The following is a 6,000-nucleotide window of genomic DNA, read 5'->3' on the forward strand; positions in this document are numbered from 1 at the left end:
ACCACCAACCTTCCAATCGGCAAGCGCAAGAGGCTCAGTGGTTTAGACCACAGCGCCACCCACATCTGCATGTATGTGTAATAGTTGGTGATCAGTAACTATGTGTGAATGACTTAGCAGCTTGGATGTGTGAATGGACTATTATTAAAAAAAGCATTGTGTTTGCAAGTCATTTGAAAGTTCTACATGTGGTGTTATAATTACAATAACCCTTTCAGATGTGATGGGTGATTTTGCTGCGAAGTGATGAACATACACGTGTAATCCACCTCTCTATGCATGTGTCAGATTTGTATGATCTTATGCTGCTGGCTTAATGTAATTTTTAAGGGCCAGATGTAATTTTGTGTGTTAACTAAAAATAACAATATTGCAGTGTGATGTCATATTATATTATGTTATATTATATTATTTATATACTGCTCTATACCCAGGGGGTCTCAGGGCAGTTCACAGAATAAAATCAAATACCTAATAAAAATAAAAACAACCAAGTACCCCCCCCCAGAAAAAAACACATTTTAAAAGGGCAAAGTATGCAAATCAGATCAACCAAAGGCCTGGTTAAAAAGGAACGTTTTTGCCTGGTGCCTAAAGGTGCCTAAAGGTGTATAATGAAGGCGTCAGGCGAACCTCCCTGGGGAGAGCATTCCACAGATGGGGAGCCGCTGCAGAGAAGGCCCTGTTTTTGTGTTCTTGTGTTTGATGGATTTCTGTATTTTAATGTTTGTTGGAAGCTGCCCAGAGTGGCTGGGGGGACCCGGCCAGATGGGCGGGGTATAAATAATAAATTATTATTATTATTATTATTATTATTATTATTATTATTATTATTATTATTATTGCCACCCTCCGGACCTCTCGAGGAGGAGGCTTCAGAAGATGATCTCAGGGTCTGGGTAGGTTCATAAGGAAAGAGGCGGTCCTTGAGTTATTGCAATCCTGAGCCATTTAAGGCTTTAAAGGTCAAAACCAGCACTTTGAATTGGGCCCAGAAACTAATTGGTAGCCACTGCAGTCGGACCAGGATGGGTGTAATATGCTCAAACCATCTTGCTCCGGTGAGCAACCTGGCCGCTGAATTCTGCACCAGCTGAAGTTTCTGAACTGTCTTCAGAGGCAGCCCTAGGTATAACGCATTGCAGTAATCTAACCTTGAGGTTACCAGAGCATAGACAACAGTAATTAGGCCATCCCTGTCCAGATAGGGGCACAGCTGGGCCACCAGCCGAAGATCTTCGAATCTAAAACTGAGGTGAGATTTAGAAGGCAAGCTTTCAGATAAAAGCAGCCAATCTTTATGTTCAGCAAGCTTTTATCTTTTTGTTTGAAGTTACAGTTCAGCAACAAAGGAAGCTTTCATAGTGAAATAGTGGCAGGTTGTACGAAGCCATCACTATTTTTATATCGGTCAAATAACGGCGTCTCTTAGTCTTGAAGAGTGTAGAGCTGATTGAGAATTTTGTGGAAGCGAACTCTACCCAATTCCTCTTTGCTTAGCAAGTACAAAAGACATTTGTAAGAAATATCCACATATTTCTTCACAGAGGCAATGGGACATGGTCTCAATGGTCACCAGAGATTAGGAGTCGAAGTGCTGACTGGCATTCATTTGCATGACTGCATAGCAGAATCCGTTCCAGCTCAACAATCTTGCTGGTAGGTAACCTTTCATGAAGGGCTTGCCTTTGCTTAGTATATGCATTTATTTTCCTGCTATAATGCCATTATACAGAACTTTTCAGGGAGGTGGGAAAATCTGGAAGATAGAGGCCTTTCTAATCGAATCTTCCCCCAGCCCTTTTAGTTGTCTTGTCCCTGCCATTGCTACCCTATAAGTAGACGATACGTGTTGCAACGTGGAGATTTCTCCCCTTAGCTTTAAATCTATTGTGGGATCAGGAGTCAACGCAGTTGAACCTTTTTATTTTCCCAGTCCTGCAATCTTACCCACCACCAACATTTCAACCGTTGTGCAAACCTTTATGCTGTCGCAGTAGGAAGAAGGGAGGAAGGAAGCTGGTGACAGGGCTGTGTACATGCATGTATGTGTCTGCAGGCTGTAGTTGGGAAATGGGTAGTGCTGTGGTCTAAACCACAGAAGGTTGGCGGTTCGAATCCCCACGACGGAGTGAGCTCCCGTTGCCTTGTCCCAGCTCCTGCCAACCTAGCAGTTCGAAAGCACGCCAAAAAGTGCAAGTTGATAAATAGGTACCACTGCGCTCTGGTTTCCATCACAGTGTCCCGTTGCGCCAGAAACAGTATAGTCCTGCTGGCCACATGACCCAGAAGGCTGTCTGTGGACAAACGCCGGCTCCCTCGGCCTGAAAGTGAGATGAGCACTGCAACCCCATAGTCGCCTTTGACTGGACTTAACTGTCCAGGGGTCCTTTACCTTTTTTACCTTTATTAAGCTATGTGAAAATAAAATGTGACTTCCAAGAACGCATCCTTTTACGTAAAGCTCTAAAATGGCTTAGAGGGACGCGGGTGGTGCTGTGGTCTAAACCACTGAGCCTTGGGCTTGCCAATCAAAAGGTCGGTGGTTCGAATCCCCGCGGTGGGGTGAGCTCCTGTTGCTCGGTCCCATAAACGGCGTTTCCGTGTGCTGCTCTGGCTGGCCACATGACCTGGAAAAACTGTCTGCAGAGTGGACAAACGGTGGCTCACTCGGCCTGTAAAGCGAGATGAGCACCGCAACCCCAGAGTCATCCGCGACTGGACTTAACTGTCAGGGGTCCCTTTACCCTTTACCTTTTTTTTTTAACTAAAAAGGCTTGGGGCTACAAGAAGGCCTCAGGTGATCTACTATAAGGGGCAGATAGTGACTGACTGAGGATCTAGTGGGTTGTTTGGGAGCTGGGAGTGGAGATCTAAATGTGCCGCTGCAATGCCGAGAGCCCAGTTTTAGCTTTACATCTGCTGCTGAATATGGAGATGAAGCAGCCAAACCCCCCGCCGCCCCCAAATTGCCCCTTGCAACGTTTGATGGTGCAAGCACCGTGTTTCCAGGTAGGCCAAATTGAGCCCTCAGCGCCCTGACCAGCAGGGCACGGTTCTCGCCAAAATTCCAGTGTCGTCCGATTCACTCGAAAATGGCGCCAAACACCTGCAAATTGCCCCCTGCAACATTTGGTGCAAGCGCTGTGTTGAGAGCTGGGACCTATTCTGAACCACAGCACAACTCTTTTCCATTTAGTTAGGTGTAAATTTGCAATGGTTCAGAGCCCACAGTAGCTTTGCAAGGGAGGAGGTCTACTGGGAGCCTATAACCACTGTATACAATTCAAATATTTCAGTGATATTAATAATTTTATTAATACTCCACCCATCTCACTTGGTTTCCGCTGCCACTCTGGGTGGCTTCCAACATAATAAAAACACATCAAACATCAAACATGAAAAGCTTCCCTAAACAGGGCTGCCTTCAGATGTCTTCTAAAAGCCAGATAGAGTCATACCTTGGGTTGCGTCTTTTCAGGTTGCGTCCCACGCCAAACCCGGAAGTACCCAAACGGGTTACTTCCGTGTTTCGGCACTCGCGCATGCACAGAAATGCTAGATCGTACTTTGCGCATACGCAGAAGCACCAAATCACACACACGTGCGTAGACGCGGCACTGCGGGTTGCGAACATGTCTCCCGCACGGATCACGTTCGCAACCTGAGCGTCCACTGTAATTGTTTATTTCCTTGATATCTGATGGGAGGGCATTCAACAGGGCAGGTGCCACTTCCGAGAAGGCCCTCTGCCTGGTTCCCTGCAACCTCACTTCTTGCAATGAGGGAATGGTCAGAAGGCCCTCAGAGCTGGACCTCAGTGTCCAGGCTGAACGATGGGGGTGGAGATGCTCCTTCAGGTAGAAGGTAAAGGGTAAAGTAAAGGACCCCTGGATGGTTAAGTCCAGTCAAAGGCGACTATGGGGTTGCAGCGCTCATCTCGCTTTCAGGCCGAGGGAACCGGCGTTTGTCCACAGACAGTTTTCTGCGTCATGTGTCTAGCATGACTAAACCGCTACTGGCACAACAGATCACAGTGGCAGAAACCAGAGCGCACGGAAATGCTGTTTACCTTCCCGCCGCAGTGGTACCTATTTATCTACTTGCCCTGGCGTCCTTTCAAACTGCTAGATTGGCAGGAGCTGGGAGCTCAGTCCATCGCGGGGATTCGAACCACCAACCTGATTGGCAAGTTCAAGAGGCTCAATGGTGCCAAAGGGTTTAATGGTCAGCACCATTGGCCATCAGAATGGAGTTCGCAAATCACAGCTGGAGAATCTCTGCTCTACAGGAACGTTATGAGGTTTAGTATCACGTGCTGCTTGCTTCTTCTAGTACAGACAGATTTAAAGTAGGATTAAAATAGATAAATGAATGGGAGCAGAGGTGGGTCAATGGCAATTAGCTGTAGGAACTAAACTGAACTTCATGGTCAGAAGCACTAGCTCTCAAATCAATATATTCCCAGGAGAACTGGCACCCCCCTCATGCTCTGCTTGTGAAAACCTACAAAGAATGCTGCAAAATCACAATTCTCATTTCAATAAATGGGGAACACATTATTTCTATGCTGGGAATTTCAACTGTTTCCTGTATTCAAAAAGTCCTGACAATTCTAAATCGGAATTGCTTGACATAGAAGACACTCTTTCAATAATTATGCAGTGCGACTGAAATATTAATACAGGCGTAATATGATCTGCTATAATTGCCTGACATTCAAGACTGTCATTTTATCAAGAGAGACCTTCATTTTATTTGAGCTGCGGAAAAGGAAGTGTCTGGTTAGGAAAGTTTAGGCTACCTCATGCATTTGTCCTCTGGGTGGCAGAGTCGCACTGTCTATAAGACTCCAGGCCTTGCAAAATTCCAAATATTTCCCCAGCCAACCGCTAATATGACTATTCCTGGCTTACATTTCCCTCCTGCGACTGTGTCAGATTTATTAGCAAGAGGTTGGAAAAGCAAGATAGGGACTAAAAAGAGGTAATTCTCATTCTTGTTGGAATTGCTTGACTTGGTTAGCTCCTGCAGATGACAGAACAAAATATGGGCTTTGTAAGAAGACAAGCTGCTTGTCTTCTCTTCATGGGTATGCATGCTCTTAATCAGGGGTCAGCAAACTTTTTCAGCAGGGGGCAGGTCCACTGCCCCTCAGACCTGGTATGGGGCCGGACTATATTTTGAAGAAAAAAAAATTGAACAAATTCCTATGCCGCACAAATAACCCAGAGTTGCATTTTAAATAAAAGGACACATTCTACTCATGTAAAAACATGCTGATTCCCAGACCGTCTGCGGGCCGGATTGAGAAGGCGATTGGGCCGCATCCGGCCCCCGGGCCTTAGTTTGGGGCCCCTGCACTTAATTCTCTCTCTCTTTTGCACTTCAGCAGCTACAGAAGCAAATAACAACAAAAAATTTAAGCAGGGTTGGCGCTACCATGACACAATGTGAATTATTAAATGAATCAAATTGTCAACTATTTAATTGATCAGCTATGATTGAACTTGCCTGTTCAGCCTTCAATTTGCTTGCAACAAAACATGCAGTGGTACCTTGACTTAGGAACGACTCGACAACCGAATTTTTTGATTTACGAATGGGGCAAATGGCTGCGTGCTTATGAATTACTCGACATCCTAACGGAAACCGTGGCGGTTTTAGATAGGGTTTTTTCGACTTGCGAATTTTTAGATGGGGTTGCTTCAACTTACGAATTTTTCCGTTTCCAATGCATTCCTAAGGGAAATCGTGTTTCCAATGGCTCTTTTCGACCTACGAAGGTGCCTTTGGAACGGATTAAATTCGTAAGGCGAGGCACCACTCTATCCCTTGAAACTTGGGGTATTGGAACAAAATAGGCTGCTGTGCTTCAGGTTCAAATGCCTGCTTGACCTCGACACCTGCTTTTGAAATGCAGGGAGAGGAAAATACTGTGTGTGTGTGTGTGTGTGTGTGTGTGTGTGTGTGTATCTGCATTGAAGAGTGAAATAATTG

Source organism: Zootoca vivipara, chromosome Z1, assembly GCF_965207765.1.
Source record: "Zootoca vivipara chromosome Z1, rZooViv2.hap1.1, whole genome shotgun sequence".
Classification (NCBI taxonomy): domain Eukaryota; kingdom Metazoa; phylum Chordata; class Lepidosauria; order Squamata; family Lacertidae; genus Zootoca; species Zootoca vivipara.